General features: G+C 37.8%; 1 long non-coding RNA gene across 1 annotated transcript in view; it reads left to right on the top strand.

Annotated features, from left to right (window-relative positions):
• Window positions 1–205: 205 nt before the first annotated feature.
• The window catches only part of LOC129209226 (uncharacterized), a 65,532-nt gene continuing 49,528 nt past the window's right edge, over window positions 206–16,209 (top strand). The window contains exon 1 of the long non-coding RNA XR_008578020.1: window positions 206–391. This is a non-coding gene — a long non-coding RNA (uncharacterized LOC129209226). The remainder of the gene's footprint in view (window positions 392–16,209) is intronic.

Here is a 16,209-nt window from a genome sequence, read left to right as displayed (position 1 = left end):
AATCCTACAGTCATTCTTCCACACATAAAGGGAAAACGGACTCACTAGGAGGACCTAGACTCTTTCAGCTTGAACTGTTAACCAATGGTGGAAATGCAAGAATGCTGAAGTTGTGCCTTCGGAGCCAATAGAGTGGATTTGTGTGTCCCACATGACTGTGTTTCCCCTGTCTCTCACATGGGCAGTATTTAGTTCAATTCAGAACTGCAGATAGTATAGCGTGCAGAGCAGCAATGGGATGTCTGAGCACAAGTGGCTGACTTCCAGGCGTCTTCAGGAAGCACATTTGCACATTTCTCCTGAATTAAACTGGGATTCTGCACCCTTGACATCCTCCTACTCTCCTTGTCTCTGCAGAAGGCGACAGCGACCTGCACAGCACAACAAAACTGTGAGTACACAGTCTATTTATTTTTAATTTCACCCGGAAAAGCAAATCTCTTAAAATCGTCAAAATGTTACGTGCACTGAATCGATGGTTACTTTTTCTTATGAGATGAACAAGTACCTAAAGTGCTGTTCAAATTCAGAAATATTTCTTGCATGCTTCAATAAAAGAAAAAAAAAAAGAAAAGAAAAAAGAGAGAGTTATCCTCCAGGGCAGCGCCTGCACACACGCTGCATGCCACACTGCTTCCTGACATAGCCAGCGTACTGCTTTGTTCATAAAGAAAAACAAAGACAAAAAGCCCTACACATGTACGTTGTTCACTTTTATTTGTACTCTGTGTCTAATCAGGCCTGATCTGTCCCCAAGGGGAAAAAATAAAGGCAAACTTTAACTCCGCCAGCAAGGGCAGCCCAGACTTTCCAGACATCTGACAGTTATTATAATTAGCTATGAAAGACAGCGAAGACACTTTGGGGCAAATAGCTCTTACATTTGGAACAATGAAGTCGAGCAAGGTTCCCATCCCACCCCTTCCACGGGGGGAGGGGGAGAGGCGAGCCAACGGGGGGAGTGTTAGAAAAGGGTTATGGCTGGACTGAGAACACAAAACTAGTGTAATATCTGGACTCACTCAGCACGAGGAGAGGCTTTTTGATAAGCAACTTTAACTACATCTAGATTGCGGCTTGCATTCACTCAGATTCCTGGTGGGGTGGGAAAGGGTGTGGGGCTCTTCGCAGCATAACGTCAGAAGGTCGGAGTGGAGGGGGCAGTGGGGACCAAGGGGGCAGAAAGAAGAGAATATCCATATTCAGAGACATTGCATTTGCTTCCCTGAGCTTTCCTGGCCAGATCTCCCTAAGCTCAAGTTGCTTTCTGGGCAAGATTTATGAGGGTCCTCAAACAGAAGCAACAGACAAAGCAGAGCTTTTTTTTTCCTTCTTCTCCAGAAAAGAAACTGAACGCAAATGGATAACTATAAGCAGCAGCACTGATTTATATTTTTGTTCTTCCCCCCCCACACCCCGACATGTTCACAAGACCTTTAATAAGATCTCCCCCCCACACTGCCTGCACGCTCCTTCCCACCCCCTCCCCTACCAAAAGTTAGATTCTGAAAACTACGATCAGAAGGGAAAAAGCAAAGACAATAGAAATCTGACTCAGTCCTGGCTGGGCTGGATCTCTAATAAAGCATGAAGTGAAAACAGTTTCTAAGTGAAAGATGAGCAGACTTCTTTTAAAAAAAAAATTAAGTGCAATAAGGAGAAATTGTTGAAAGACTCCAGACGCTACTAATTATGGCTTAAATAAATCTTCCTGGACAGATGTTTGCTTGCTCCCACTGCGGGAAAAGGAACATTAAAAGAAGCCTTTTTTGAAAAAGGATTTGACATTCATTTTTTACATATGCTTTTATTTTATTTTTTTTTAAATACACCATTTTATTCTTTGTCTGGCCTCCTGTTATCTCCCCCTCCCCCACCCGCCGCCCACTGTGAGCCGAGACACCTGAAGGCTAGACATAATGATCAACAGAGCCCTGCGCTGCGCCGCGCTCGCCTGCCTGGATTCCAGCCACATTTTTTTTTTCCTTCCCCTCCACAATCAAGGAGCCTGCACGCAATGCACGGCAAGCCCCTTGCTCTGCTATGTGCAGATCAGACAGAAGTCTAAACCGTGCTGCAGAAAGATTTAAGACAAACACAAGCCTTTCCTCCTTATGTCGGCCAGGCTCGGTTTCAACTTCATTGCGATTTGCAAAAAATGCGAAATAAGAAACTTTGTAAACATATACATGCATTATTGTACAAAACATGCGCATACGTGCACACACTTTCCAACAGGGTGTAACTAGGGGCATCCACCGTTTCCCATTTTACAGTGGTTTCTACTCTAGCTTTACAGTCAATGCAGTATTTTATGTTAAGTTCATGCATCACTTACGTAATTGCCATGTACCTCTCAAATACTCTGTAAAGATTTTGTATACGTAAACAATATACTACATAAAGGCAAATAACTAGTGTACATAGACCTATATCTGAAAGGCAAACTGAAATACTTGAACATGTTTGGGTTTATGGAGATTACGAAGATGTCCTAGGCAGTTTTGTGGCAGTTTTAAACAAGGCAGTAGCGAAATGCTTTGTGAGTAGGTTGCCTTCAAACGGAAGAAGGGGAGCGTGGCGGGGGACTATTTTAGTTAGCTGGCCTCACAACCCCCGGCCTTCCTGCTGCCACAGCCCAGAGAAACACCGACTGGCCCAGTGTCATCCTGCCAGAAAGTTGGTCTTGGGAACGCTGTCCTCCCCAAAATAGTTGCTCTCCGTTTGGTGTGGCTATGGGGTGGGGTTAGCAGAGACATCCAGGGAAAAAGGAGATTCAAAGTACTTATTCTGTTTAATTTTTAAACGTATGCCGTGCAGGCCTGTTCTCTAAGAGTTCTTTGGAATTGCATTGTCTTCTGGTACAAATTATGGTATGATACACATGGCGATTAATTTTTGCTTTTCAGTATGGACTTCGTGTGAAAAAGACTTAAAAATACCTTTTTGTACGCACATGCACGTACACACATGTACACTGCTTTTAATTTACTCCCTGAAAAGGCTTAAACTATATTTTAGTCACACTAACAGGTATCTTAATAGAAAGATAGGAATTCTTTTAGCTTTGTTCTTTAGTATTGCTAATAAACACTATTGAAAAAGGAACCCAGCATAGGTATCCCATCAATTTAGTCTTAAAAAACCCCTTCCTTTCCAAATAGCAGCAGAGACATACAAACAAAAGGTTGCATGTAGTGGCAACAATATCCACAGGCAAGGTAAAGATTCTAGAAAAGATATTTCAGAGAAATTGAGAGAATTGAGAGCTTCAGTCAAATTTGTATTCTTGTTTTTGTTTCTTTTTGTTTCAAAACAAGGGATTTAACACTTTTCCAAAGGAATGTTTTATAAACATTCTATGAAATATACAGGCTAACTCAACACACTGGTCAGATACGAGAAAAACATACTTGTAAATTACATGTATATACACAAGTTCACTACTATTAAGGGCTAATTTCCTTTCTACTTTTTCTGACATTTAATGCTTGAAAAATAAAATTTGTCACTTATGTTTCACAAACATATTTCAAAATAATGCCTGCAGCTACATTTTGAAGCACTGACTTTTATTTTCTTAAGGTAACGACAATAAGCAATCATATTTTTATCTGTTTCCTGAAGACTGAAATCCTACGCAAATCAATTTCTCTAAATTTCAGAAGTGATTTACACACTACCTTGTATTAGAAGGGATATTGCAACTGGCAATTTATATACTCTTTGTCAATGCAAAAGTAATGACTAAACACAGAAGAATTAAGCACGAAACCTGAGCATATGAATACAGGGCCCTTGTCTCCATGTTTAGTTCCACGCTCTCCCCTTCTCCCAGTAAGGCCTCTTGGGGCTTGTGGATGCTGGGTGTTCAGCAGCTCTGACTAAGGGAAAGTCGAAGGGAGCTACAAACGCCTGGCTTTTTTGCAAATATGGCATTATCCTCCAACTGTTGTTGTCCAGGCACCTGAAATGTGGAGCTATGTGGTTTAGCTTTTTACGCAAAGAGCTTATTTATCTAAATGTGAAAAATTCTGACCTGTGTTTTTTTGCTGACTTCTTTAAACTTTTAATAGTTGATGTTGAAACAAAGCAATCATGGAAACTCATGCATATTTATGACTCCATTCCTTAAAAATTTGATGTCTATTACAGCTCATCTCTTAGCCTATGGCCTCCAACTGGTCGTGCAGACTCCATGGGGCTACTTGCACAAACTTCAAGTTCTAATTTCTTTTTTTAAACTCTCCTCTCCCCTCTTACCCCCGTGCTTCCTCTGTGGCATCTACTTGTTTGAGCCCTTCCTAGTTCAAGCAGAAGTGCAAGTTTCAGTAATAAGAATAAAGTGCTCAGGATTACTTCCAAAACTTTCAAAAGATTGGCTGTTTCACTTATACCTTCCCACGGCAGAAGTAACTTGACAGCCTACCAGAAACATAGGCAGTCTCAATAAGGTAATGGGGTCAAATGAGCTCATGCCTTACAGATAGGAAGAGAACTGCACATTGCATTTTTATAGATAAAAAGCACAGAGTGTTTTAATGTAAACAGATTTCTGTTTGATATTTTGGCAAACTGTTGCAAAGACCAAACTACGGCTGAGCCAAAATGACTTTCGGCATGGTACAGTTAGACCAGATGGCCACGTGTTCTTTTCTTATTTAGATGAGACTTTTCCTTTCAATAACATCTTTCTTCCTGACCTGCTTAAAAATTCCAGCGAATGAAATCAGCACAGGATTTTCAATTCTAATTGACCATGTGCAGAGGAAGGGCCAGTGGAGAAATCAGTAGGGCCATTGTAAGGCGCACTGCATCAATCTCCCCTTTGTCCTGAATCTTTTCTAGCATGAGCTAAAATAATTAAGAATATTTAATTTATATTATTTGTACAGCAGCAAATCTAGTCGCATTCAGGCAAAAATCATTGCAAGTTCCTCTTTTACAAACGTGTGCAACAAGGAATACGTATGCCTATCACACACCAGACAAACAGGTACTCAGCATCATTTAGTTACCAAATATTTAAGTAAAATAAAAACCCTCAAGCAAAGAGTGAACAAAAAAAGAAAAGGTGTGGGTGAATTAAAGCATGAACTGCTTTGCCTTTTCTAATGAAGTCAGAAAATGTGAGGGATACGGTACTTCTCAAATTAAAAAAAAATAATTAAAAACACCAGAAAAATATAATTTTCCACTGTCCAAAATACTAACCCTTAAAACATCTGTAATCTTCAATTGCTATTAATTTGCCTACATAGATTTTACATACACTGCACATACCCCACCCACGCTATGTGGGTTGGTGATCATAGTCTCACTTGTGTCTGTGTGATCTACGTGCAAAGTACAGATTGTAAATACTGCATACATCACACACAAATGTTATCTACAGAAATATGCACATAGATGACATCATTACAGTCTCACCTGCTCTTTTATTTGGATTTAGTGAGATATCTCTGAGTAATATAACAATAATTATCAAGGTTTAGCAAGTAGAGCATGCAAAAGATGCACAAGGTCCTGCCCATACGTTTACATAACCCATAGATAAGGTAAGTGGGTAAAATGAATCCCTTAAAAGAAAAGAGGGCGGAGGGGAAGACCAATTGAAAGCAATACAGAGCAAGTTTGGTTGGGTTTTTTTGTTGTATTTTGTTTGTTTGTTTGGGTTTTGGTGGTTTGTTGTTTTTTGGGGTTTTTTTTTGTTTTGTTGTTTTTTTGGGTTTTTTTTATGCAAGGGAAAAAATTAGCAACAGATTTATTATTCCTGTGCTATTTTTTACAAACTCCCTCTACTATTCAGAGTTAAATTTAACATGACACTTGAGTGGTTGATGGTTTCAGATTATCACTATAAGCTTGAATCAAGAAACAAGCAAACAGCTCTGGAAAATAATTTCTGAAATATAATTATGAAAATGGTTTCAATAAGATATCCTTCTTTTCTTCCATTGAATCAGGTTTTCATTAAAACCTCAATCACATTTTAAATGTAAAGTGAAAAGCAATCCAGCAGAAAAATGCAGTGGGCAGCATGGCCGCTACTATATGTCAAGCATGCAGTCCGAGTAACATGTGCGTGAAGAAACATGCCTGAGAACATAAAACAAAGCACAGACTTCAGGACTGGCCAGGCAGACATGGTAAAAGGTCTGGTTTCAGCTCTCCAGCAAGATGCTTTGTAGCCTTGGGCAAATCATTTAACTGCCTTGCTTCTCATCTACGTCATATTAGTAGAAGTCAAGTTTTGAATTTGTGATTATTATTGCAAGGTCGGCATTGAGATACCACAGCAAAGGGTACTGGAGATACCTCAGATGTTTGAAAAGACTATAAAATTCCAGACAGAACAATAGTCTTTGCTGTTATTAAATCAGGTCATTTTTGCTGTGGTATTTCTATACCTAGACAAGATACAAAGCCTGTTTCTCTAGAGGTTCTAGCTTAATTTTATTTTTTTATGTACTTGAACATTTTTTTTTTTTGCTAACATGCAACAAAACATCAGAATATGGGATAAATGGAAGATACTACTCCATCTGTAATGATGTGCTATTCTCAACATAAAGTGCTGTCATGCAGGACCTAACACTAAAATGCTGACTCCTGTAGAGTCAGAGCTTATTTAACTGACTGTCCCACAGTACCAGCGAGGCTAACTGTAGGCTAAAATGCTGCATTGCCTGACCAGGAGCACCAACCCCAAGCCCTAGACATTTACTGCCTCCAGTATTTGTGCACCAAGGATCTGATCTCATGATGGCATTGAGCATATTCTTACTCCTAAAGCCTGAAGTGGTGAAGAACCACTTCCACGCTCAAAGTTCAGCACATGCTTAAAGCACCATGCTGAAATAGGTCTTTAATTTCTACAGAACCCTTTGCCATGAGAAGTAAATACCTTTGCTGGGTTCTGCCCCCTTCGCTGGCGGTCATGAAATTCTGCTCCGTTTCACCTTTCTGCTGTTTCTGTTGACAATTCTTTGATTCCCACCACTGAACAGACTGAGTTAGAAACATTTGGGCAACAACTCTAAAAATCACTGCACAGGAACAGAAATCAGTGGGCCTGCAGATCACGAGATTTCACAGAAGATTTTTTCAGGCCGCCATTTTGTGACTGACTGAAATGATGGTGCCACACACATGGAACTGAAAACTTTGGATTCCCTCCATGAGCAAGTATGAGGGATCTCTGTGCAAAAGAAAAACAATAATTTTCTGCTGAATGTTTCTATTAATCAATATTTATGCACAGTACGAAAGAAATATTCAGACTTTCAGCTATCTTCTGGCAGTGCTGTTCAGGAATTGTAAAAGTTAATTAAGAAAAGGACAATGGTGCAGATCTGCTGGCCGTCTCTGTGGGTTTGCAGAAGGGTTGGGGTAGCAAGAAGTGAGAGGGAAATATCCTGCGTGGAAGTACAGCCTCGTGCATTGCTCAGAACAAGGAGAGGAAGTCAGCAAAACGTGCGCGGTTATGTGCAATCGATGGGCTGTATTTCACCAGCCTATTTTTACTGTCAAGGCTCCAGACTGTATTAGGAGTCTATCCAGTCTCTTCAGCCATGGGATGTGGATAATGGGATCAGATAAAATGATTAAAATCAGTTTGGTCTCATTACTTCAGCTAGTAAGCATAATAGATGCAAAACTGAAAGACTTAATTGTATGATAAAAGTGCAAACACCTCTGTTTTACTTCTACATTTTTCCAGTTTAGAGAAATAATTGATGAAGGGTTTTATTTGTTTGATAAAAAACCCCCACAATGGCAAGCAAGATGATTTTCTTGCAGGATCCAAGTTGAAACTGGTTTCATCCATCCAAACAAATAAGCTCAGTAGAAGTTGTAAAACCAACTGTTATACTACATCCCATGAAATATTTTACATAAAGTCTCTGGTTCAGAAGCTTCAGAAAAAAGCATGCATTTGAGTTGTTTAGAGTTTGATAACTGCCTTTTTTTTTTTTTAAATAAAAATCTGATAATTTCCCATAATGTCTTATCCATACACGGAGTTTGTGCTACTGTTTTCAAATATTATTTTTTAGTTCATTTGAAACCACTTTTCTAAGAGAATAATTTGCAAAATAGAGGATTTAAAAAGATGAGAAGTCTAGTGAATGACAGCAGTGAAGAAAAGCAGTTCTCAAGGTTGATTAAAAGACGTAGAAAGGGTTAAAATTTCAGATCTTTATGTAAGAATTAAAAATGAAAGGAGAGTTAAAAAGGGGGAGAAGCAGGGGGAAGAGCTAAGCTGCTGGTGACTTGAGTGTATTTATGGATTACTATGTCCTGAAAAGAAGAAAACCAGAGTTGTAAGATGACACTGCAGGGGTTGTCTGGACTTTTCACCGAGTGTAAAGTCTGTTTAGTCAGTGTCTTAATGCCTAATGCTGACCTTTGCCCTCTTCACTCCTCCCTGCTCCAGGTGCAACATTTTTTGCAAGTGCTTTAACATTATTGGAAAGTTTGCGCAGGTTTCACACACCGCAAAGTGCACAGAGCATTTTACACAACAACATCCATTACACACACCCAATATCAAGGCTTAGCACGTGTTTTTTATCCTAAGACCACACAATAATTTGTTTTACACATTTTCCCTTATTAGTTGTTACTGCATTAAATTAATAAAAACAAAAGCTTCTTTGTAAGGATATTCCATTTGCATAATTCTGCACAACAAGATACCAGATTAAGTTTAAACTCATGTCGCATACTCCCCAGCACTGTGAATTATAGCAGGAGTACGCAACGTATGCCGGCAACGCTATTGATCTCTCTCAAATTAATTCTCTTTGCTATGGAAATGGGAGACAAAAACAGAAGCCATTGCTAGAAAACAGCCAAGGCACTTCACATGATTTTGCTCAGAAACAAATTGATTTCTTGTACCGTTATTAATTATATTGGGACTGATATAAATTTTAAAGAAAAACACAAGAGTTTTACAGACTAATAATAAAAAAGCTAAACTATATAAGGCCCATATAATTTCAATTTTGATTTACAAAAAGAAGGAGTGTAATAAAATGTATATTAAATATGTGATGCTGTAAATTCTACAGTTGTCAGTGATGCAGATAATATAAAAGATGGCACACACATATGTAATGTTTATTTGTCTCTGCCTTATATTTAGTAGATGGTTGCTAAGATTTTTGAGGGCTTGCAATTTGACTTTGCTGAGAAGGCACAAGCTGGGTTCCATCATCTTCAAGACCATTACAGTTTTCATATTGTTTCTGAAAAGCCTCCCATGGGTGTTTCCTGCCACTGTGGGCAAGGAACCCATTTTCCCCATTCATGTTATTCTGCAGGACTGACAGCTTCTTCAGGTGTGGACCTGGCATTTGAGATCCATAAGTTTTCTACCTTATGATACCATCTTACTAAAATTCACTCTCTACAACTGCAGTATAAAGCTTACTGGAAATACAAGACTGTCCAGTACATGTTTCCTGCACTTTGTGATCTATACCAGCTAGCCTAAAGAAAAAATTATAAATTACAATTTAGACATTTTAAAAGCTTTAAATAACTGACTGACTTCCCCAAGATTCTTTCCTCTGAGCTATGCAGCAAAACATTCATTAAGCTGAAGGAAAGAGGAAAAGGATTGGTTTAGAAGAGGCAAATAGCAGCAGGCAGTCTTCGAGGAGAACCTTACCAGTCAGAACTATCTAGCCAAAATAACCCAAGATAACACTTCTTCTAGGTAGAGAATTACTTCAAGGTGAGACTTGCATAAAAAGAGATCTGATGAGGGTTCACATTTAGGGAACTTCCATGACAGAGATGTGTTTGGATCTGGACTAAAGCATTTATCTTACTGGATTATCTTTCAGATATGGCAAGCAGCCTGCAGTATACTGTGTGTTTCTAAAAGAATATTTTGTGGTTTCCCTATGACATCTATATATAAATTAGTTTAGGCCATCTTCATTACCTACATAGTTTCAGGGAGTTTGGTTTTGGAGTTTGTTTTTTTTTTTTTTCTTTAAAACAAAACATGGATCTTACTGTACTAGTTTTTTCTAGGAGTAGGCACAGGTCAAGGGATCAAAATATTCTGGGAAGTGTCCTGAAACAGTTTTCTTATGTTCTTTGATTTTATTTGTAACATTTGGACTATGAGAGAATCAGGAAAATAAATGAAAAGTTGTTTATTGCATGAGAGACTATTTCTAGAGCTGGGCAGCTTTATCTCAGCACAAAGAGTGCTCCTGTTCACAGTGCAGCTGCTAACAACTCATCAGCTCTCCTTGTTTAAGAGTAGGGTACAATTAGAAAGTCAAAACTTTAAAGCAACCTGAAATGTTATTATTGTAGTAAGCTATGCAACTGGATTTGATTTCTAGCCAGACTGTATCCCTTTGCTCCTGACACTGTTTACAAGACATATTTAGTGCAGGTGGTACTCTCCTTAATTTCACTGAAGGTCAAGTGTACTTGTCATAATTATATTTTTTGCACAGCTGAGAATTCAGCTACTTCTGAAGACTGAAAACAGACATTGTTTCTGTGAAGGAAACATAGTACTGAAGAGTTGGACTTGAAATAAACAGAATGAAGTAATTTTACACACTGTTTTCTTCTACTATCTCATCAAGATCATCACTTTTGAGGTTGCTGTGTATCAGTGGAAGCAGCCATTTGCAAGTATCAAATTGAATAAAGCTGAAATTAGTCAAGTTTCTAATTTAAGAAGAGAAAAAAAATAGATAACCAAAGATACAAATTCATTTTATTTCCTGCTATTTTGGAATATCAAAATCATGTCTTTCAGAGAAGACTCATATAAAGCTTATTCTCTGTAAGTTCTAAACTGATTTGTTACAAATGTTACACATCCTACCAAATCTGCAGAAAAAACAGCATGGTAGGACACTATTCTTGTGTCTTGATTCATTTACTCTTATGAATTATCAGTTCCTTCTACATGCAAAGTCACCTAAAATACAGGAAACTGTCCGTTAAACCTGCTTTTTCTGTGAATACATATTTCCCTCACCCTTTAACTTACAATGATTCCTAACGCTTTTGCTACACATTTACCTGAAGGAAATTAAAGCAAACCATATTTGAGTTGTGCTTGGGTTTAAAGTTCTTTTCCATGTCAGTTGAAACAAGCCATAACAAAAAGAAAAAACCACACACACAGGTGTCTCCTTCTGTAATTCTTATATAATACTTCAGTCTCACGTAACACTCTAAAACCAGTTTTCTCACAGTAAATAACTCCTAACATATCATAGACACAGAAGGAAGTCGTCCTTTCTTCGAGATCCTGTGCACCATCAGGATCAGAGCTCAGGTGTGCTCCAGAGCATCAGCTCACAAAATTCTAAAAGTAGAGACAGATTCCCCTTGTGAAATCCATTCACTGGTGAGCTGCTCCTTACCCATCTCTTCTCCCTTCCAACCTGCTTCTTTAAACCACTGTGCCCTGAATCATTGCATTCCTCTGGCAAAGAGTGTGTAAGATGCAAAGATGTAAAAATTAGAATGTGTTGTCATAAATATGAAAAGTTATTCTACATGAGATTTTTTTATTTTACTTAAAAGCATAAATACAAGTAAAATAGTGCCTTTTGTGGGGCAGTCCATTTTCAAAAGGTACATAAATATTTTTATTAAATTGACAGAAGAAAGATTAGGAATTCAAATCTAAATTCTCATTACTGGTGGAAACCTCAAATTGCCAGCTTGCAATCTGATTAGTCTCTCTTTCACAATTTTCTTACTTGCAAAATTAGAGGTTTCCTCAAAATGCAGAATAGTATGATAAAGCAAGAATTTTCTCATGAAATTTTAGTAAGTCAAAACATGGGACAACTTTACTTCAATCTGTGGGATTCATCTGACATTTTGTTTCTAAATCCAAGCTTTCTCTTTCCTCACCTTGTTGGCAACACGTGTACTTTATTTTTCAGTTGTATTTGTTTATTAAGTTTTACTATTTTATGGTTAAATCCACATTTCAATTCTATAAAACACATTGTTAAAAAAAAGGAAAAAAGATCCCTCTAACCAACATCCTCTGCCAGTTTTGTACATATATTCAGGGAATAAAGTTTACGTAACTTCATTTAGAGTCATTCATCATGACTATTCTATCAGAACCAGTATTCTAGCTGAATTTTTCAAGCTCAGTGACAAAATTTGGGCAACAATGTTTTCCACAAAAAAAAAATTAAAATCTATCAGTCACATTAAGGAAGTGAAACCTGAGTGACTTAAAAAGCTGATAAAGTTCATGTCCTTTTCAAAGAGGAATTAAGAAGCTTTTTGCTGAAAGACTGGTTTAAATTTGTACAATACAATAATTCCTGAACTTTAAGCAATAGATGAAAGGAAACAGGGTGTAACACTGTGCATCAAGTCCATTGATATATTTCTTGGTTGCATAACTGACTTGGTTCCCCAAGGGAGATGACAACACACCTGACCCATGCAGGTCATTTTATAGCGACTAGCACAAGTGATCACATTTACCATCATCCCAGCACACTTCAATGGGTTAGGACTCCATCATGTGTTTCCAACCCACCCCCGATGGAAGGAGACTGATGCCTTGCATACACAGATTATGAGAACATCAAGGCCACTGAAGTCACCAGAGGAACTTGGCTAAATTCACAAACTTATTATTGTATTAAGACCTAGCTCTCTACTCTGTTCTCCTCCAATGCCTCTCTGCTGTGTAACACATGATGTGGTGCCTACGTCCTGTCCTTTTCTTCCCTTCTTTGGGATCTATACAGAACAGACAGCAATGATTTCCTGCTGGATGCCCTCAGAATTCACTGTATGGTTTGGACATTGCAAAGGGAGAACAGACAGTCAAGAAAATTTGAGACTTTTATGGGAGAGGGGGTTGTGGCCTTTGGCTACAAGATCTTAATGAGCTTCCTTCTCCTTTTTTCCATAGTGCTCTACAACAGGAGGTGGCAAGCATAATGAAGACTAGAATTGTGCATCCCTCCTTGCCAAAGATTTGTCATCCAGTATTTTTAAATTTAGAAACTTAACTTGGCTGGCATTTCTTCTACTGCATAAATGTAAAATAAGTGAGGTTAACATAGCATGAAAGAGAAATGTGGGGGAGACCTACTTCTCAATTGTTCTGTTTGAAAACTCATACTTTATTTCATGACAAGAAATAAGATTCACTGAAAAAGGCATTCATTATATGAGAATATTTTTGAATGAAGACCTTCTTGTATTGTTTTCCATTTCCTTAAGAAGGCCTCAGACTGTACCAGCTGTCTAAACATATTTAGAGTCTCTCCACACTACTGCAAGCCCACTGTAGTGGAATTTGCGTAAGGGTCAAAGGTAGCATAACTGAAGAGGTTTTGTTTTGGTTTATTTTTTAAGACACAAGAATATAGCCATGCATTTTTTGCAAACATAGCTACGCATATAGCTGGCACACTATAGAAACAGTTGTTAATCTAATTTAGAGATACAACCTTTCTGAGTGACTGCTATTTGGTAAACTTTTTTAATTTAGTGCTACATTCTGCAGCTTGCTTTTGACTTACCTACTTTGTTCTCTACTGCCCTCTTTTTCCTTTTTTTCCCCCCTATTTTACTTTTACTTACTCAGTTAAGTTGTGGGAAAAAAACAAAACATTTTGGATCAGATGGTACATCCACATCTGAAGCTAGGATCTGAGATCAGATCAAGCTTACCTAAAAGTAGATAATCAATTACTGAATAACCAATAGAGCATATTTATCACTTGAATCAAATGCTCAAAATTTTACAGTTAATATCTTTTCTGAAATTGCTGTTTGGAGAATCCCTCCCCCATCCTCCAGGAAAGACATCTGGCTAGCACTGAATGGAGTTTAGTGTTTGAACATCCCATCTGGTTTCATCATGTTAACATATGATTCCAAGTCATTCAAGAAGTATGAACAATGGATATTGTATTCCATATAGTGCCATGTGGATTTAATCTTTAAAAGATGGTGGCACTGTAGAACTCAACCTTTTAGTTAAAAGTCAAAACATTTCATGTACTGAAAACTTATTTCCCATAGCCTCAGAAAAGTCTCACATTTTACCCAAGTCTAAGAATGACAAGCAGACAATGTCTCCCTCACACAGTGCCATTCCCATTCTTACCTATCATAATACCTATCTTGATAAATCAAGAACATATTTCCTAAACATGGCAGTAAAAAGCAATGTTAAGACAGACTTTTTCATGAGAATACTCATTATTTTCATCCTCAAATTACTTCCAGATTGCTTAAAAACAAACACAGAAGTTTGCTATGAGGCAAATGGAAGTTGGGCACCTTTGCCTTCCAGAGCTGATAACTCTCCCTTTCACTGAGATTAACAAAATCTACAAAGTCTCTCTTCAAAACAAACGGTAAGTGTTTTCTTCAACAGACCAGCACTAATCTGTATCGGTGATGCTGAAAGAATGTCTTATTTCTCTCACTCCCCTTGAATAAAAATTCAAATTTCAGTTAATAACATTTCTTATTCAAACACTACTTTTACATTCATTTCTTCACAAGGATGATTGACCCTTTGTCCTGTGACACTGATCTTCACAGGTATTTTCTGTATTTATTAAAGGATCCCTAGTAGAAACAAATATTCAATAAGTGGCTTGTTATGAAAAGTTAATAGAACTGATTTCAGACTGAAAGAATCATAGAAACTTCAAATGTAAGCAGGTATTAAAGTATTTTCTATCTGTACTTTAAGCTGCCTAATAAAAATTAGATTGCTTCATTTGAGCACTTGGGAAAGTGAGTGGATTTTACCTGCTAGGGCAAGAAGATGAGGAAGTAAATACAGAGATTTGGGAAAGAAACATCTTTGTAGTGAAATGAAGCAGGGCAAACATGCTTCAAAATTTACACCGCATGTGTGATCATGTCATTTTTAAATCAGATTGCTGAATCTCAACTAACATTATATTTTTGGAGTTAAGATTCTAAAAGAATTGATTTCTCATCAGAAATCCCTGGAACTGGATCAGGAAGAGCGACTAGTTTCTCTTCAAACCTGTGAAGCCACAGAGCTGTGTAACAAAACATTATCAAATTGGCTGATGAGAAAAGACAAGAGAATTTTGTGGAGGCTGATAAAGGAGATTAAATTACACAATCCAACTTTTTCTGAACTCTGTTGAAATGTATCCTTTCTTTAGTGTCACCATAATTACCAGCCAGCTCACAGGGTGAAGTTAGATAAAAGTGGACAAGAAAAGCAAAGTGGATTGCATGACTTCAGGATTTTCACACCAACACCTATATCAAAAGCATTTAAGAGGCTACAGATGATGCTTAAAAGATCACCTTGCGTTGTCTGGAAAGTTTGTTTACTCACTGTAAACTGTTTCAGTCGACAAAACTTGTCTAGAGGATCAGGATTACCGTATCTGGAAACAGAAGGGACAAAGGAGGAGGAAATGTGCTCCAGTTTACTTTATGAAAGTGAATGAGTTCCTTGTGGGGGAACTGGATAAGTTCACAGCAAAGCTGGGTTGAAGGTTAGCTGTATCAGAGATTTTATTTAAACCTATGGAGATCATATAGACTGTTAAACCAGTGGATTATAAGAATTCAGCAGTGTCATCTCTAGCTGATTACAGCAGGGAAGCTACTGAACCCCGAAATTCATGATAAGAACTATTAAAAGCAAGATTGGAATAGAGATGATCACACTTTGTTTTTAATATAGTGTCCCACTGTTCCTATCATCTCTAACTATGAAATCATTAATATATTAGTGACAATGTTCATCGACGACCACCTTCGTTTTACAGAACTAAGAGAATTGTTTGTTTCATTTGGCAATACTTCCATCAACTCTTTTCAAGTAATTCTAGTTGAGTACTCATTCAGCACAGATTTATGCAAGCTGTAGCAGACAGCCTGTGTCAAAGTCTTCAGAGTCTGTTCATCTAATTCAAGTACTCTGTCTAGAAAGGCATTGCTTTCGAGTATGCAAAACGTATTCATTCAGTTCCTTATGGTCTCCAAAATACGCAATACTTTTCTGTCTGTAATTATTAACATAGAAAGTGTTAGGTATCTCCCTGCATCATCTGTAGCACCTGAATTACTACAAGTCCTTGTCATGCACTAAACAGAAAAAGGGACACAGAAAAAAGAACTTCAGGAAACCAAAGTCCTAAGCTGAATCTGCCTGAAAGCACT

This window comes from Grus americana, chromosome 8 (genome assembly GCF_028858705.1).
Source record: "Grus americana isolate bGruAme1 chromosome 8, bGruAme1.mat, whole genome shotgun sequence".
Classification (NCBI taxonomy): Eukaryota; Metazoa; Chordata; class Aves; order Gruiformes; family Gruidae; genus Grus; species Grus americana.
The sequence above is the reverse complement of the archived record's forward strand: the minus strand, read 5'-3'. Positions and strand labels throughout refer to the sequence as shown.